The 19,929-nt window shown below is 41.4% G+C and overlaps 1 protein-coding gene across 1 annotated transcript in view; it reads left to right on the forward strand.

Moving 5' to 3' along the window:
- ube2o (ubiquitin-conjugating enzyme E2O) overlaps window positions 1-19,929 on the forward strand; it is a 68,905-nt gene that overhangs the window by 8,192 nt on the left and 40,784 nt on the right. The window lies entirely within an intron of this gene.

Genomic DNA, 19,929 nt, shown 5'->3' on the forward strand with positions numbered 1-19,929 from the left:
GTGATAATAAGTGATAATAAGTGATAATAGTGATAATAAGTGATAATGGGTAATAATAGGTGCCTTCCTTGCATGTTGAACCAAAATGGCTCCATACATTACTCAGTTTCTGTGAAGAGTTTTCTCCTATTCATTTCCTATGGGAAATTTGGCATCTTTCTTAGCAAAATATGTCGCCATGGTAACTGCGAATGCCAATACTTGCACACTTCCCGGAGCAGACCCCTGGTCTAAATGTTCTTGAAGGTTCCAACTTTCTTTGGGTGAGTTAGAGGGTTGCCAACTTGTTGCTTGAATTTTGAACATGTTCAGAAATTTTGTGACACATTCTCTGTCAAGAAAGTTGCAGAGTTGTTGTGGGTGTCTTGACTTTTTCCATGTTTTCTTTCTGTAATTTCCAGAGCTGTAGCTGTATTTTGACACGTGCACTGGTGCGTTCCTTGTGACAGAAAACTTCCGAGGTTATACCCTCGAACCTCTAGGTCTAATATCCACTTGTATCATAAATCTTAATAAAAAACACTGGTCCAACTTTCATTTCTAGAAATGCTGTAGTAGAATGACTTCTTAATGTGGGGTAGACTACTGGTACTGGGTTCAAGGCAGGCCAAGGTAGATATGGAGTGAGCAATGGAATAATGTGCATGCTGTAGAATACAGTTGTGCATGCTGTGCACATGAAAATAAGCTTTGATTTTCTAAAATTTGTTGCACAATATGCTACTTGGCTCTCTGGTCACCTACTGGTAGTTGCAATAATCCAGACTTTAGTGAGACAGCAATGGAAAATTATCCTATTTTTTATCAACGTTCTTGCAAATGTTGAGCCTCCTGCAAACCTTTACGGTCACAGCCAATGAGATACAACCCTAAATATAAGTTGACGGTGACTTTTCATTGCGAATTGGAGTCATTTTATTCCTGGAGTTTGGAGAAGTTCAGTCAAAAAAGAAAAACACTAATGAGGTTCCCAGTTCCCCCATCATAAAATAAATGGTCTTCCATTTTTGTGCCTGCTTTTGTTTCTCACTGCAGTCTGTGTGTTACTGCTCATAAACTCCTGGGTCCTTAAAGCTGCTTTCTAAAAAGGTTTTTTTCAATCAGTCTCTGCTGAGCTCTGCACTTTTTCACTGTATATATTACTCATCACTAAGAGTCAAACAACAACATTGAGCTACATATTGAAGTTACTTTAGTTTTGGTATTTTACTATACCAATGTTACTTTGTAAACTTCACTGTAAAAAGTCACTGCATTTCTTCCTGTAAAATTAAAAAATCTCATCCTAGTAACTCATTCCTGTTTATCTAAATCTGTCAATAGATATAGATTCATTCATTCAAGCTTTATTTAAACAGGTTAGTCTTATTGAGTCACGAGGACTCATTTACAAGAAAGACCCGTTTTAAACAAAAACCACAGGTGAGCCACAGACGACAATCATATAAAAGCATATAAAATGAAAAGTAAATAAAATAAATTGCATCAAAACGAGACAAACAGCTACTTTACAAGGCGATGTAAACTACACTGCCTGGCCCAAAAAAAAAGTCACCACCTGGATTTAACTCTGCAAATAGGTACGAGCCTCCTATTGGATAATTACTGCATGGACGATTATCTTTCAGCTGCAACAAGTTATTTAACCCCAACTGGTGCAATGAGTTGCTTCTCATTTCTTAAACGACCATGTTGAAAGACACATGATGTGGTGGAGGAAAAGATGTCAGTCTGTTTGAGAAGAGTCAAATCATTGGCATCAAGCAGAGTAAAAATAATTGGCAAGTCTTCTCGTGAGTTAGTTCGCTGCAGCGACCCCTGAATGACGACGCTTCCAGGTAGGCAAGTGTGTCATCCTGGTCTGGCCTCAGAACACCTCAGACATGTTTGCTCCAACAAGACTCCTACCCACACAACAGGAGGAATCCATTACACAGAGCAAACACAAATGCACTTGAAAGGTGCAGTGAATGTGATGACACCTGCTTCAGATCATCCTCCCACTCAGCTGCAGTGTTTCTGTCCTCCCAACACGTCAAGCGTGCAGCACACAACCACGTCTGTTGCACTAACTGCAGGCTTAAACACTGTCACTATCACGAAGAGCAGAACTGTGATGGTTTTTTTTTTTTTTTGAGCTCAGTTTAAGTGTAGAAACATTGTGAAGTGTTTCAATGAACTTATCATCATCGCTCAATTATTATTTTTTTTTAAAGAAAGAGAAGAAAGAAGAATAATTAAATAATAAAAGAGAAATAGATAAAACGAGAGACCACCACGACAAAACAACATGCACAGCACAATGCCACCCACAATATCACCATGAAACATTCGACATCGCACAAGGAATCATCTAGCTTCCACCACTACCACAGCGTGCATCTGTCAAAGCACCCAAATCCAAACACCCGCGCAAGCACGCCTGCCACCACCAGATCCCCCCAAAAGAATGCCCAACAGTGGACGCGGGGGCCCACAGACCCGCCCCCCCAGGACACAATGGCAACATAGGGAGGACCGGAGCCACAGACACACAGCGGCCCACAGGCCCAGAGCCCCAGGAGTCTCCCAACAGGGAGAACCGCACCCCCCCAGAGAGGAGCAGAGGAAAGAACCGGGTGACCCCAGCCACCACAATGCAGAGCCTCCAGGAAGCTGCAGCGACGAGCCCACAGGTCCGGCCGGCGACCCATGCCCCCCCCAAGTAGATCCGGCCATGGACACCGAGCCCCAAGCCCCGAGGCCATACCACCCCCCGGCAGAGCCCCGACAGAGCCAGGGCACCCAGGCCCCGCCAGGCAGCAACCAGGGCAGACCGACGTGCACCCCACCACCCAGCCCAGACACCGAGAGCCACCAATGCACCGGCGGCAAGGGGGTCCCCTGCCAAAGGGGGGCACGACCGGGGGGAGTGGGCCCCACACCAAATGTGGGGCCCAAATTGATCCAAGAGAGGGGGGACCACCAAAAACCCAACCTGAGCAACCAACAGGCACACACAGATAGCCCGACAGAATCTGTCGGGCCGACCGCATGCACCATCTACCTGACAGCGACCACAGGCCGGCCCCAGCCCAAGGGGCAGAGCAGCAGGGAGCCGCAGCTGAGGAGGGCCGGCCCTCACATCAAGAGCCCCGCACCATAGGCCCGGAGACGCCCCAGCACGCCACCTATGCACCCCCCCACACACACAGCACCCCCACCGCAAATGCCACACAGGAAGACCAGCCAGTGCCCTGATAAGGCGAAGCCACGCCCCCAACCGTCGCCCTACACCACCAATGACCACACGTACACTACTATAGCCGACCCCCCGCCGAAAGCCGGCAGCCACCCCGGTCGAAGTGCTGGCCATCGCAACCAGGAACCTAGATTAAAAGAATCAGAACAGACCAGGAGGTTGATGTTTTAACTGAGAAGGTGAAGTAAAACGTCTTCAACTAAAGAAGTTCAGATGTTTATTTATTTTATTACTGGACCACAATATGAAAATGTGTTTGACCCATTAGGTGTGAAACTTGCCTTGTGAATAATCTACTGTAGGCTAAAAAACAAAGTGCAACAAACTCAAAGGAAATGAGCATCGTTAAATGTGCAAGCAGCTTCTTTCCTTGAACTGAGTAAGGCAGAAGTTGAGGTCAGTGAAGTTGAGAAGGTCTTCAACCTGCACCTGCAGTAAGTTGGCTTTGAGCCAAATGATCATCCTGCCCATCAAACAAAGGCAACATGAAGGCAGAGATGTCTTTAGTTCAGCTTTAATTTTTATCATCTGTGTTGCATCAGTCTCTGCCTTTTTCAAAATTACAAAAGAAAAGAACATCATTTCTGCTAATTGTGACTGTTTGACAGCAACCAGCTGTGCGGCCATGTTTTGCATGGCCACGTTTTTAATTGTGCATGTTCACGCAGTGCAACTCTGTATTCTAGGCCGTGCACATTATTTTGTCTCGTTTTGTATCCATATTGGTGGATTGACAACCCCCGGGAGAGTTGTAGGACATTTTGGAGGCTCCCTAACTCAAGTCTGTCATTCATCAGTAGTCCCAGCCCAGTGAGATGTTGCTTTTAACACCAATTTTCTTTAGATTTTATTGTCGGGGAACAGCTGAAAACAAAATGCAAGGTAAGCCTCAATACTAATACTGCAACTTCTATAGCGTACTAAAATTATAATAAACTATCCTCTGTTATTTTGTGGCAGTAAGCGTTTAAATTTACTAGCACAGTTAGCGTATCAATTTATGTCTGACAGCCAATACGTAAAAGAAAAAGTCCCCGTTTCAAAATCCTATAGAAAACATCTGTATGTGTTTTCTACAGGCTGCTTGTTGTCTGTAGGTAAACATGTAATGACAAATTGTTTAAGAATACAAACTCTTAGAAAATGTTTAGGTGGAAATGTGAGATAATCTGCAGCTATAGTAATAGGGCTAAGTAAGAAAATACTAGAGAATAAAACATTTTTTATTTAAAAAGGACACATTAATAAACAACCGCTGTGCAGATTAAGTTTATTACTTTATGATTTTTGGTCTAGAATCCATGGCTCCACAATGAGCACCTTTCAACAACTTTATCTGAAATCTGAATCAAAGTCCATGAGAAGAACATCAGAAACAAAGTTGTACACAGAAAACGTCCAAGAGTAAGAATAGTTTCAAGTTTTTTCCTGGTATTTTTTTGGGGCAGAATGCAAACAATAAACTGTGTGTATTATAAACTGAGACACAGAACAGTGCTCAGCTAGTTTTATTCACTTATATTCTTCTGTTTGGAGAGAAAACTGCTGAGAAAACGTCAAAGTAGATTCAAAAGTAAGCAGGTATACTCTGGGTATGCAAGTATTTTCTATAATACTTCCATTTAGGCAGCTATTAAGACGTTTCGGTTCCTTAAGACTTAAAGTAAAATATTACAAACAAATGCCCTTTTTTTCAAGTTCTAAATAAAATAGTTTATTCAGAATTATCTCTGTAACTACAAAAATGGGCAATGTGTGATCATGGTTCGGGGACGCAGCACACTTTGATGCGCTTGCATCAGATCAATAAGTGATGAATCAGAATGAACATGTTGAGGTCCCACTCAGTTACGCTGTGAGAATCACTCTCTTCCTTCAGGCCATCATGCAGCTGTTGGGAAGTCTTCAAGATAATCAAATTAGACTGACTTCTGAGCAAATCAGCGATGAAAATGGAGGCAGTGCAGCAGACAACTCTGGTGTCCCGAGTCATACCTGCACCAGAACACAGGTCTAAGGTCCATCACTTCCTCTGGAGAAAGTTATTCAGATTTTATGGTGGGAAAACTACATATTGTAAGCTGTGAACTGCGGACATGCTCTCTTTTATAAAGCTGTTGTAACTCGAGCCAAACTTTGAGGTTAGTCTAACTTGTGCCACTTCATCCTTTATACGAGCAAACATAAATAAAATTAAAAATAAAATATGTTTGAACATTTTGACCACTAAGGGATTTTAAACAACTGCTAAGTTCATGACAAAAACAACACAGACATGTTCCTGTTTTTAATATACTGCCTGGCCAAAAGAAAGGTCACTAATATTTCGTTGGTCCGCCTTTAGTTTTGATGACATCATGCATTCACTGTGTCATTGTTTCAATGTCACAAGATCTGTTTCATCCAGTGCTGCATTCATTTTTCACCAAGATCTTTCATTGATGACTCGACACTAGTCATGATGGGTGCATCACTTCACCTGCCTCTCTTCTTACCCTGATGCACCATCACTCTGGAACAGGGTCAATCTGGACCCATCAGATCACATGACCTTCTTCCATTGCTCCAGAGTCCAATCTTTATGCTCCCTAGCAAATTGAAGCCTTTTTTCCCAGTTAGTCTCACTGGTTAGTGGTTTTCTTAAGGCTACACAGCTGTTCAGTCCTAATCCCTTGAGTTCCTTCACATTGTGCGTGTGGAAATGTTCTTACTTTCACTTTTAAACACAGCCCTGAGTGCTGCTGTTGTTTTTCTTCCATTTGATTTCACCAAACGTTTAAGTGATCGCCGATCACGATCATTCAGGATTTTTTTCCGACCACATTTTTTCCTCGAAGACGATGGGTCCCCACTATCCTTCCAGTTTTTAATAATGCGTTGGACAGTTCTTAACACAATTTTAGTTGTTTCTTCAATCTCCTTAGATGTTCTATATACATTGGTATTGTTCTTAAACATTTGACTCCAGTGTGCCCCCTAGACTATTCCAAAAGTTATATCGCAGTGATACATCGTCCTATCTGCACCAGGTTTTTTGTGCGTACTCAGTGAGCACTTGTAGACATATTGATGTTGTAGTTTAACATATGACTCGAGTGCACCCCCTAGATTAATCCAACACTTACAGCTCAATGATACAATGATACATCATCAGATCTGTACCAGATTTATTGTGTAAGATCAGTTAGCACTTCTACGCTCATTGGTATTGTTGTTTAACATTTCACTCCATTGCAACTCCTTGATTATTCCAGCAGTTAGATCTCAGTGATACATCATCTGATCTAGACCATATTTTTAGTACTTCATCAGTGAGCACTTTTAGACACATTGGTATTGTTGATTCATGACTTGACTTAAGCCTGGCCCACTCAGAGAAGAAACTGATGATTATTGGGTGTCTCTTCCAGCTTGGCACTGTGTAAGATATAAGACTAAAACCGTATTTGCTAACGATTACCACATAAGACATGTTGAAAAGTCTACGGAAAATCTTTTACATTCGCTACAAAACAGGAAGTGACAATAACTCCTGTCTGAAATGTCAGATTTTAGCCAATCTTGTAAGGCTTGCAGCTGGACTCATACTCATATGGGTGGAAGGGGATTTCAAAGATTCGGCATATGCGCACCCTAGTAGACGCATGTGGGGATGGCATGAGAGTGTTCACGATGGCGACTGGGAGGCGTTGCTGGAGCTCCCGCGGTTGCCCCAAGGCTGGAGCGGTGCTTCGCTGCCAGGGCCTTCAGTGCTGCTTGCAGCTTTTATTGAGTTTATTACTGAAAATAATGACTCAACAGAACTTTCTTGTGGCTTATGACATCAGATATAAAACATTAATTCAGTCTTTTTGGAAATGCTCATGACAAGCCCGCTCTGAAATGGAGCCCCCGATGTTTGTATCCATTCTGGTTCATGTACAAGTGTCGGAGCTGCTAATGTTCAGAGAGGCTCTGAAAAGTGACATGAAAACAAACAAAAAGTCTTGTTGCGTCAGACATTAAAGCCAGCCGCTGCTCAACTTGAAGGTGACTTTGCTGCACTGTTTTTATTATTCTCGTCTTGTCCCCCCACCTCCCCCCACACACACTACCTGCTCAGGCTGTTGTCATCAGACTGAGCCAGGGTGATGCAGGATTTGTTGGAGGAAATGAAGAATCCATGAATGTTAAACCTTTTTAAGCTTTCTCTCTTAGGGAGGTCTAAACTTTAATAAAATGAATGATCTGTTGTCACATAGGGCAATAAATTAATTAAATTCAAAAATACTTTATTAATCCCAGAGGGAAATTAAATGTTGTGGTAACTCATCATCCTGGTTTCATTAAAGCGTTGTTCTAGATGCTGGTGGCTGTGGGCAGGAAGGATCTCTTACAGTAGATCTGAAGAAGCCTCTGACTGAAGACACTCTGTTGTTGTATGACAGTCTGATGAAGAGGATGCTGAGGGTTGTCTATAATGCTCTTCATTTTATGAAGAATCCTTCTTTGAACAATCATCTCCAAAGGTTCTAGAGGAGTCCCCAGAACTGAGCCAGCCTTCTTTATGAGCTTCTTGATCTGTTTTAAGTCACTTGCTCTGGTGCTGCTCCCCCAGCAGATGATGGCAGAAGAGATAGCGATCTCTACAACAGACTTATAGAAGATATGCAGCATCTTGCTGCAAACGTTGAAGGACTTCAGCTTCCTCAAGAAGTACAGTCTGCTCTGTCCTTCTTGTAGACGCTTCACTGTTTCATCTCCAGTCCAGTCTATTGTCCAGGTGAACCCCAAGGTATTTATACTTCTCCTCCTGGATTTGTTGCTGCAGTTGAGATATTATTTGAGATGTTAATCAGCTACTCCTGGTAGGGATGCACGATGTTGGACTTTTGGCCAATATGCCGATATGTTAAAACTTATTTGGCCAATAACCGATGCTGATACCAATATTTTATATATGTACCTTTGTCAGAACATAGCATCTTATTTAGGCTCATTTGCTACAAAAATTGTGCAACAGCTGTAAGAGCTTGTGACATATATTCAGTAACAGCCATATGATATCATAGCACTTTAACTTATATGATTAGTGTTATATTATAGTGTTAAATGTTATTTATTAGCATTAGTCACCTGCAATGCTGTCTCACTTGTGGAGGCTTGTTCCAGGTTCCTATAGCTGCAGTGTGGGATCCTCTGCACTCCTGTGCATGAAGGACAGCCTTTTTAAGTTCAAAGTTTTTGTCCATCCATTGTGCCGTAAGACTAATCATGCTAACAGGGCTAACACGACGTCCAAATGTCTGTGGTAAAACTCACCCAACAAGTCGTGCTATCGGCTGTTAGCTTCTCAATGACGTCGGAAATGACGGCTTGTAACTCGGGTAACGTTACGTCAGAAAAATATCTCCGACTGTGGACAATATAGAGAGACTCAATGCAGTCCATAAATCTTCGGAATCTGACATCCTCACCAACGAAAAATAAAACTTCCACTCCGCCAACATTTTGAATTTTCCTCTCCGCCGTGAGATCAGGTAGGTGCATGTAACGTCATCACGTTGTGCTGCCGCTGTAACGTCATCACGTTGTGCTGTAACGTCATCACGTTGTGCTGTAACGTCATCACGTTGTGCTGTAACGTCATCACGTTGTGCTGTAACGTCATCACGTTGTGCTGCCGCTGTAACGTCATCACGTTGTGCTGTAACGTCATCACGTTGTGCTGTAACGTCATCACGTTGTGCTGTAACGTCATCACGTTGTGCTGCAGGCAAAAACAGCGCCTTTTATATCGGCAAGTTCTTTTAATGGAATGGCCGATGTCCGATATTGAACTTTAACGCTAATATCGGCCGATACCATACCGATAATATCGTGCATCCTTAACTAGGGCTGGGCGATGTATCGAATATATTCGATGTATCTCAAGTTTTTCAATTTACGATGGTTAAAATGGCTCTATCGCAACCATCGAGTATAAATTGCCATTCAAATAATAAGCTTTCCGCATCAAATTCACCGTGAGTTTCGTTTATCCGACACGCTACGAATGCATCACTACTCCCTGCCCCCTCCCAACCTGAACATGTTCCGCATGACACGCTGTGGGGAGCATGCGCATATAGACTTGGATAAAGGAAAAAATATGGCGACTGTGGGAGATTCGGGTGAGCGGGTGAATGAGACGATAACTGAAGAGTCCGATGAACTAGTTCCGAAGAGAAACAGCACTGGATCAATAATCTGGCAGTGGTTTGGATTTTACAAGGAGGATGTCGAATAAAATGTGGTAATTTGCAAAACTTGTCGTAAATCCATTGCCACGAAAGGAAGCAGTACCACAAATTTATTTCACCACCTAAGAAGTCATCCACTGCAAAATTAAGAATGTTGTAAACTCCGTATGTCCACGTCTCCCCACACAACAAAGACAACGTTAAATGATACAGCTGTGAAGCAGATGACACTAGCTTCTTCGTTTGCCAAAGCCATCCCGTATGACAGAAAAAGTACAAAGTGGAGAGAAATCACTGACGCAGTAACAAAATTGATTTTACAATTTTTATGCAAAAAGCACTAACGAGCACCTTTTTTTTCAGACAACTGGTTTATTTTTCATTGTGGATTTGTGCTTGGTGTACTTTTTTTTGCTTGTTTATCTTGTTTATTAAAGGTATAGTGTTGACCACAGTAAGAGACAGTGGTACTAATTTCATTACTGAAGAACATGATTTGTGTGCAACTGATGGTTACAATAAAACATTTAAAACTTATTCTGATTTTGTATTCAATAAAAAAAAAAAACATCATTGGTCTGTTTGAATAGAGTACACCAGTGCAATTTTAAATACTAGTTTAAAGTAACACTGGAGATTATTTATTAATATTGTGATATATATCGTGTATCGTGATATAGCAAAATAATATCGGGATATTAGATTTTCCTCATATCGCCCAGCCCTATCCTTAACTCCCAGTTGTAAAAACCACCTTGTTGCCATGGTTACACAACATAACAGATGTCCGAAAGTAAAAAGGTTTTAATAAAAATCCTTCCAGCTGCACAGCATCTAATACCAGAGGAAATAATCATCCCAAAAAAAGTGATTTACATCCAGAAAAAAAAGAGAATTTAAAGTTTTCAAAAAGAGTATCTCAGAAGTAACGTACAGTAACAGAGCTGCTCCAACATGCTGCCACTCCGAGCTGCGCAATTCTAGAATCAATCAGTCAAATGATAGAAAACCTGCTCTGGTTTCAACAAATTTGATTTCTTATAGTCTTTCTCTGTCATCCTTCTTTCTTTCTTGGAGTCGAACCCACTTCTTTCACTGCTCATTGCAGACACTCCATCAGTCCCTTCAGCTGCTTAGGGCAGCAGCGTTTCATTTAAACACTTATTCAGATGTATTGATTGTGCCACGTATTGGTTTAATTCAGAAAAGTTCATTTGTTGTTTAAAAATGGCCGTACACTCAACAAACACCGACAGCTGATGTGTTTTTGGTATCGTATGTATTTTCTTGCACCGACATCAAGTAAAATTCAGAATAAATTAATTATCTTTTATTTTTAATTGGTGGTAAGCTTTACGAGCAGTATTGGTGTTTCTGCCTGGGCTTTTGGTCCACTCCAGACACACGCTGGTGCACGCTTTAATCATGAAATGTTTGGTAAATATTTGTTTTGTTCAGTAAAGCTAATTTTACCGTCAGCCAGACTTTATTAGACTTCTATGAACACGGTCTGCTCTCACACTGTGTGTTTTTTGTACCGCTCTACTTTCATAAGTTCCTGCGTAGTTCCAGGTCCCTGTACTAGTTGTTGTTCTATTTGTTTCACAGTGAGTTATTCTCCGAATATGATCACGAGCTCTCGTCTCAATTTTAGTGTTTGTATTTGTGAACAAATAACTCTATCTCCCAGTTCATCTTTTGTTTTGTTTTTTGTTTTTAGGAGCTAGACTGAATTGTACTGCTGGTTTCTGCATGGTACTGATGGTGCGAGCGTTGAGAGCAAGCCCTGATGTCTCAGCTCACTCATCTTTCCAGTGCAGTCTGACATTTGTAGTAGTGGTGCGTTTAATGCATGCCACAGATCAGCTCTGATTACAAAACGTATTCTTACAGACAAACGATGCTGACTGACCTGGAGTTTGTCATGTGTCAATAGTGTTTTCAGATCAGTTGCAATAATTATATGCTTATAGATGTCTATGTTCACCTCTGTTATAATCACACACATTCAAAGCTTTATTAAGAACTAGAGCCTGACCGATAAGGAAGTTTTGGCTCTCGCTGGTGCTAGGCCTGTCACGATAACAAATTTTGTGGGGCGATTAATTGTCTCAGAAATTATTGCGATAAACGATATTGTTTGAAATTTGACAATAATTTATAATTATTGTCAAATTTAAGAAGGAAGTTAATTTGTTTTGTGTGTAGTATGTTTTTTGACCACCGGATGGCTGTATAAGACTGTTTGAACTGAAGGATGGATAGTGAGGGAGCGAGTAATGTGGCTCTAAGAAAAATGGGAGGGAGGCCCCTTGACGTGACATGGGCTGCCTGTCCTACCTTTTTTTGGTTCTCAAAATGGTGGACGCTCGGTGTGGTTAGAGCTCTTTAGCATAGCATTTGTCACACAAAGATTTAATAATAAAAAAAAAAGAGTAAACGAGTTCTCAGCTTCTTTTTGCAGAGAAAAATAACTTTTACATAAAGGCACGGGTTTCAACCATGAAATTTTGGAGCTTCGACAAGACGGAGGTCCCCCCCCCCCCCCCCCCCCCCCGTTTGGCCCCTGTTCACTTAGCTTGTAGCTTAGCTTCTCAACTTAGCTGCTTTTAACGATCCAAAACCACGATTTTGGACGATTAAAACATATTTTAAAGAGAAAAGAGAATGGCAGGGGTCAGTGAAGAGCACCAGAGTTGAGTCTTTTATCATCCAGTGTCTTCAGTAGAAAGAGAGAGACACGAAGAAACGATAAAGCCGGTAAATAAAAATGAGGTTGATAATTTTCATTGATCATGCTATTAGTTGATTTATTGTTTATCGCAACAGGCCTAGCTGATACCGATATTGGGAGGGGAAGGCTAATCCCAAAAACAGATATATTGGCTGAAAGTTTTGTAGAAACCCCATGAATCTCTGTAAACAGCTACTGTTACACTTTTACACTTGAAGTCTTGAAACAGTCTTCCTAATGTGCATTCACATTTTCTATCCTCTATTCACCATAAAGTTATCAAGAGAGTTAAGAAATATAAATTAAACAAAGAAACATCTTTCCCTGTTCATTAAACATTCAGTCACATATGGTGAAGATCTAATTACTATTGATCATAGCAGAGTTTATTTTTTCTTTGCAGAGACATAAAGACTTCAGACAAACAAAGATAATGTTACTAATGCTGATATATTTTACCTCTATCTTAGATTTATTGTTCTAGATAAAGTTTTACGAGGCAATAGCCTATGCTATGTTATCTAAACGTTAGCTTGCTAACTTGAGAGGCACGTAGCTAACGACAAGCAGGTTGGAGGATTGAAGAGAATTTATTATTGTTGATTTTTTATTTATATTACAGATCGGTTAAATAAACTTGCCATGCTCTGTTCAACAAAATACTCTACACAGTATTGCTCGCTGCTTCAGCTGTGCTGAAAGTGAAAGTGAACGGCCATGATTTGTTGGTAGTCCTCATGCTCCCTCTGCTGGATACTTTGTACAATTACACCTTTTGCCAGTAAGGACGTGGCTCTTTCTCAGCATTTTAGAGGTGGTAATTAAAGTGTTTATATCGGCGCATAATGCAACAATTATCACCGATAACTACATGTCCCCAAACGCCTATATCGACCCTACCGATTTATCGGTTGGACTCTATTAAGAACGTGTTGATTAAAATCTGCTTCAGATCTGAGTTTAAATCAGCTGTGACTTTTCATTTGTCTTTATATTTGTCTGGAGTGGTTTTCTGAACAAATGTACTCCAGCCAGTAAATTCCCTGTGGTGCTGCCTGTAGTAATCGGTGAAGCATGGTGGAGGTTCTCTATATTTACTGTAAATCCCAGATGATGTCACAAAAGGCCACGCCCTCCTAAAGGTCCTCTTTTCAGCCCTCATCTTCACTCACTTGTTCACATTTCCTGGCCCACACTCACCCTCCACCTCCCTCATCTCCCTGTCCCATGTCCTCCTATGTCCATCTGTTTCATTATAATACTTTTTCCCTCTTCTTCGTCGTGTATGACCCTCTCCTACTCGGCTCTCCCCTCTTCACCTCTCTCCTCCCCCATGTTCAGCTCCACCCTCACCTCTCAACAGCATGCTTCTTGGACTGATGTAATGTGGTGCTGACTGGCCAGTTGTCTTGCTCTCAAGATAATGGATCTTACACACAAGCATGCACGCGCACACGCACACGCACACACACACACAGGGAATATGTAGACTCTGAAGTGGCTTATCTCCCTTTCCCTTTCTCCTCCTCTTTCATCTCTTCATCATTCTTCTTCCTCTGCGGCATCAGTCCGGCCCAGTGGGGAGGCGATGGTCCAACTCCAGCCCCTCCCAAACCTACTTTTTCCGTCTCTGTTTGCTGCGCTCTCGTCTATTTCTGGCTCTTGATTTTCTTGTTTCCTCACTCTCCATGTCCCTGCTGGGATCCATCTTTGATCTTCCACTTGTTGGACTCTCATCAGCACCATACTCACTGCTCATCTTCATTTTCTTTCCCCCACCACACGTCCTCCACCTTACCCCACCCCAGCTCTACCATCCCTCCTGAATGTTTCCATTTTTTCATCTTCATACATATTCTTGTGCATTTCTCATCTCTTTCCTTATTCCCTGCCTATTTTTTGTCTTCATCTCATCCATCCTGTAAATTTTTAACATTTTTTTTTAAACACTGCATCTTCTTTTTAGGTCTTCAGTGCATTCCGCCCATTTTCCTGTTTTCTGTTTCAACTCTTTGTAATAGATGCTCTGTGCTGTGAGTGCTCTCATCTTTCCCTGTGGACTCGCGCCTGCTCTCTTTAATAGAGCTCTGCATACTTCCTGTGTTCTAATCAATAGGCTGCAGGAGGCACGAGGACCAAACCGTGTGTTCCTTACAAGGATTTCTATCACAGCAACTGCGTGATCTTTTGCTCTGTGACGTTGACAGAAGTGTCAATTCGTGTAGCTGTTTTTACAAAAGATTGAAAAGCAATGAAACAAACCATCAGATGGACAATTGGCTGCCATGTTTTGGGGGGGGGGGGGGGTCAATGTTTCATAGGACAATGATCCTCCATTTGTTCAGGCAATGCAACATGTTGATCATCCAGAAAGCACCATATGTTTAATGCACCCTGTACGAGCTCATGAAGTATCAGGTGTGTTCAGGAGATGTCTGGAAGCTTTTTGTGGTTCTACAGTTCCTTGTGAAGCTAAACTGACATTAATGCTAGCCCCCCAGTTCTGGAAACGTTGGGATGTTGTGTAAAGTGTGCGTAAAAATAACATGCAGTGATTTTAGCAGCAAACGTATTGAATGCTTAAACTAAGAAATTGTGTATTTTCAAAGAAATTTTGTTTTATTATTTTATTTTATTTATTTTTATAGTAGATTTTAGACAACATTAAAAAAGACAACTTTGATAAAACTGTAAAAGCAAAAGGTACGAATAAGAAACTGCCAGAAGAGGATTTTGTAAATAATTTGGTTGACTGGCAACAAGTCAGTAAGACTTTAAGTCTGTTAGCAAAATATGTCAAGAAAACTTGAACAGATTTTAATGAAACTCTCAGAAAGGTACCGTTTGTTGTACTTCTACAACCAATTTAATTTAGAATCTAATCAACCTTATTGCTGTATTATTATTTAATAGTATTAATTATTGGTAAAGTCATGTTCATCACGTGCTCAGAGCACTAAGATATGTATTTTTATTTTTGCCACAGCCTACTGTATTCAGCAAGATTATGTATATTATTTTTATGTTTTGACTGAAACTACTACAACTGTGTCATTTCTTAAAATAAGATCCTCTTAAAGCAGCGGGTGAAATACATTCTAGGCCTTTTATGACAAATTTCAACTGCGGTGTCGTTAATTAGAAATGATTACAGTCTTACTCTTTGACGGACTTCAGAAAATTACAGAAATTGCACATTCACAAAATACTTTTGAACACACTAAGGATAAGCTAAATATATCTACTCATTTACCAAATGTAATTGTTTTTAGGCTGAACACTAAGCATCCAAGTGTAGCTCTGTATGTGTTTAACATGTTAACTTTTGGCTGCTTCTTATCTGTAGAATTAAATAATTCAATTCAGTTTATTTCTATAACACCAAGTCCCAACAGAAGTCTCAGGACACTGCACAGAAACATTCACAGACATAAAAAGCCAGTCAGTAAAGTTCTCTATCTAAGGAAGCAGCAGACTGTGTTAAATCTTCACTTCGTCACAGTGTCCCATCCTGAGCAAGCATAAAGGAGACAGTGGAAATAAAAAAACTCACTTTTAAAAAGAAGAAACTTCCAGCAGAACCAGGCTCGGGAAGAGCGGCCATCTGCTTTGACCGGCTTGTTTGAGAGGACAGGAAGGAGAAATGAACGCAGAATGAGGGTGTGTTCACACCAGCCCTGTTTAATCCGCTTTAATAGAACTCTAGTCCGTTTTCCTAGAAAGTCCGGTTCGTTTGGGGAGGTGTGAATGAACAATCGAACTCTGATGCAGACGAAAAAGCGAACTCTGGTCCGCCTAAATACCTAGGTCTCGGTTCAGTTGAAGTGAACTCTAACGCAGTTCAAATGCATTGTGAATGCAAGTGGACTGGAGACTGCTCCAAAAGCAGAAAGTGGACTACAGTGCAGGGCATTCTGGGTAAATACAACCAAAACAAACGTTCATTTCTCTTACCTCGTACGAAGCTGCCAGCCGCCTTGTGAAAAACAACATTCTCCGTGGTCTTCTGCCTCATCTTCTGCTCACGCTGAGTCCATTGTTGAAAAACGACAAAACAGAAATCCTAAAACCGCTCATATTTGACGCCACTCCGTTTTTGTTTATATTTCCAGAACAAAGTTGCGCTCAGTGTCTTCTTCAGAGGTTTTTGTGTTGTTTCCTTGAGTAGTTCTTGGTGCAGCGCCACCACAGGCGAGGGGGGGGGAACAGGTCGGCTCGATTGACTCAGTGCAGTGTGAATGTGAACCGTACCAGCTGAAAATGTAAACAAATGTTCTGAATTTTGGTCTCCAATCAAACAAAGTCTACCAGACTGTCAGGTGTGAAAACAACCTGACAGGTCCAGGTGCACTTTCTATAGGAGGAAAAAGAAAAAACACGTTAAGATATAAATAATTACAAACAGGTAGAGTAGAGCAAGTAAAGACAGAAGCAGAGTGAGGAAATGAGGTCAGTTTGTCCTCCAGCAGTCTAAGCCTATAGCAACATAATGAAGGGATAACTCGGGAAACCCAAACCAACCCTAGCTATAGGATTTATCAAAAAGTGAAGTCTTAATAATCCCAGTTCTTAAAACTGGACAATGTGTCAGCCTCACGGACAGAAACTGGAAGTTGGTTCCACAAGAGAGGAGCCTGATAACTGAAAGATCTGCCTCCCATTCTGTTTTTGGAAACTCTAGGAACCACAAGTAAACCCTTCAGTTTGAGAGTGAAGTGCTCTGTTAGCAAAATATGGAACAACAAGATCTGTAATATAAGATGGAGCTAGGTGGTTGAGAGCTTTTAAATTTAAATTAAATTCTGGATTTGACAGGGATCCACTGGAGAGAAGATAAAACTGGAGAGATATGATCTCTCCCACTAACTCCAGTTAAGACTCTGGCAGCAGCATTTTGTATCAACTGAAGATGTTTTAAAGACGTATTTGGACACCCAGATAATAAACCATTGCAATAGTCCAGTCTAGATGTGACAAATGCATGGACCAGTTTTTCTGCATCATTTTGAGATAAGATGTTGCAAATTTTAGTGATAATACGCAATAATATGAAATACAGTATGTGCACAGTGTAACTGAGTCCTCCTGTGGAAGAAAAGAACGAATAACTAATAATCCTCTCGTTAAAAACCTGTCGGAGAGTGGGCGTGGTCCTGAGCAGCAGTTCCCTGCAGGCTCTCGGTCTCTGTGCTGCACCTGAACTGTGATTTATGTTAATCAGGCTGAAAACTTGCAGCAGATTCTGTCAACCGTTGATTCTTGTAATTAATCGAAACCTTTTCAGCTTGGAAAGAGAGGCAACCAAGCTCTTCATTCAGAGAGAGACGCCATGTTTTTGTGTTTATTCTCTCCAACCCCGCTGCCTCTGTTCTTCCCATCATACAGCATGTGCTGCTTTTAGATACGTTTGACTGAGTAAGCATTGCACTTTGAGTTTTACATCGCTTCCTAGAGTCATAAATCTGTTCAGCAGCAGCGATGCAGAGACAGATTTCAAAGGTTTAACGATGCCTAAAGGAGCTGCCTGCATGGAGGCAGAAACAAAGAGAAGCTCTTTAATTAACTGCACCTCATTGTCATCTCACTCGACATCCAAACAGTCCGTGGCTGCCAAGGTCTGTGCTCATCGTCAGGTTACCGTGCTTCTCTGGCTCTGCTGCCTCAGCTCCAGCTGCAGTACAACTCCGCTTCCCAAAATAACACGGTGCACTCGTCTTCTTCATTTCAAGGTAAAAACGATAGAAGTAAAGCAACATATATATTTTCCTCTCCTGTCAAACATTCCTGCAGGCAGGTTGACCACACCTGTAGATCCAAACGGTATCCTCAGCTCTCTGGGTCTTGGCTGGGCCAGGCCCCAATAAACCTCCAAGAATCCACCTCCACTAGGCCCACTACCTGCGGGGGTAGTCCAGGTCGGGTTCAGTGTGAGTCACATGGTAAATGAAGATGTTTCTTGTTGATTCCTGCACTCATAAACTGGCTTTCAATAATAGTAAGACAATATAGTTAATTTCACATGACAGCAGTTTTTAGCAGTAATCCAAGGCAACACCTCTTTATTATAAAGTGTAAGTTTTATTAGGCCCTCCTTCTGCTGGGACAGTTCTTAGTGTGTAATCATCACCGTCACTGCTTGCTGCTTTAAACCACTAGTGGGAACAGTAAACGGTAGTTGGAAAATATATCACTTTGTTGAATATAAATGTTCAAGAATAAAACATACAAGTCATGCTACCTAAAACCAGATGTGCGTGGACGTCATCTGATCATGTGAGTCGTCCTCAGTGAGTTTTGCTGCATTCTCTTTTTTTATTTTTTACATTGAACCAAATGCTACAGGTTCCAGTGTGATGTTTCTGTAACTGAGCTTACCGATGAGCAGGCGAGTCGGCGTGTGCTCTGCGCTCAAACAGCAAGCGGTGGAGACGCAGAGTTGTTTACAAGATTACAAGGGGACATGGCGACCGATCGATCCCGTCCTCTTTAAGTAAACACACGAAGTCAGTGCAGTGAGGTTACAGTGACACAGGAGGGTATTCATGAAGGCAGGTGAAAACAGCAGACACAACAAAATAATATTGCTTTTTGTTTTTCCTTATCTGACGATTTATTTAAACGTTTTTCATTTTAGTTTTATAATTCTGCCCTTAGAGTGAAGCCAGAAATAATCGATTGCAAATTCATCTGATTCCATTTAAAATGTTGATTAAACTCCAAATGATTTAGATATTTTAGCTCTTTGATTAAATGTAAAATGCACTAGTTTAGTAATCCATAGGCATACTTTACACAATTTAGGGAATATTTCAAATACTTTGGGGTTCTGTGGAAACGTTATGAACAGTAACATCTTACCTGTTGTAGATGGTTCTTCGAAAGATCTCAGTTTGGGGGATCAGTTCAGTTCTGACTGGGCTGATGCTGTGCAACATGTTTAATGAACTTTATCAGCTCTAGTTTATACCAGCCTCTGTGCTTTAATTACCACCCATCCTGCTTTTTTCCAAGGCGATTTTAAATTTTTTTTATTCTGTTTTCTCTAGCCTGGTAAATATTAATCAAATAAAAAACTCAGCCTCGGAGGGACCCCATTCGGCTGTGTGTTATGTCTTTGCACGCTTTACTTCCAACTACATCTTTTAATGTCTTTTCAACAAAGCAACAGGGTCCTGGAGAACCCTCATCTGCTCGGACGACACGCATGCAGCTGGATAAATCTCGGGGGGTGATGTGTCTATCTCTGTTGTTGATCGAGGACTCCGACATTGCATATAATTGGATTTATGATAACAGGTTTCCTGTTTTTGAAATAGTCTGGATCCTGGTTTATCAACGTACAAAGATGGCTGCAGCTAATTTGGACCTCGTCCGGCTGCCTGCTTGTGAATGTTTGGTTCGTGCTTTGAGGACCGAAAATCAGCTGATTTACGAGCGAAACCATAAGTTGGAGCGATTTGAATCACAGGCCACCTGCGGCTTTGGGACTTGTCAGCATGAAAACGACCTTGAAGAGACTCGTAAGCACGGACCAGTAGAATGCACCCTAATCTGACCATTTCAGACCTTGGAAGTATCGGTATGACTCAAGGCTGACAAAAAAATAGTCTGCCTGAATAAATCAACAATTGTGGATTATGTGAGTCTGACTCCCCGTCTTGCCTTGAACAGACCGACTTATCAATTTCTCCTGGGAAATGTGTAAACTAAGGAAAAGCTTAGTTCCCCCCCCC

The sequence above is a fragment of the Nematolebias whitei genome, chromosome 16, assembly GCF_014905685.2.
Source record: "Nematolebias whitei isolate Nwh7 chromosome 16, NemWhi1, whole genome shotgun sequence".
Classification (NCBI taxonomy): domain Eukaryota; kingdom Metazoa; phylum Chordata; class Actinopteri; order Cyprinodontiformes; family Rivulidae; genus Nematolebias; species Nematolebias whitei.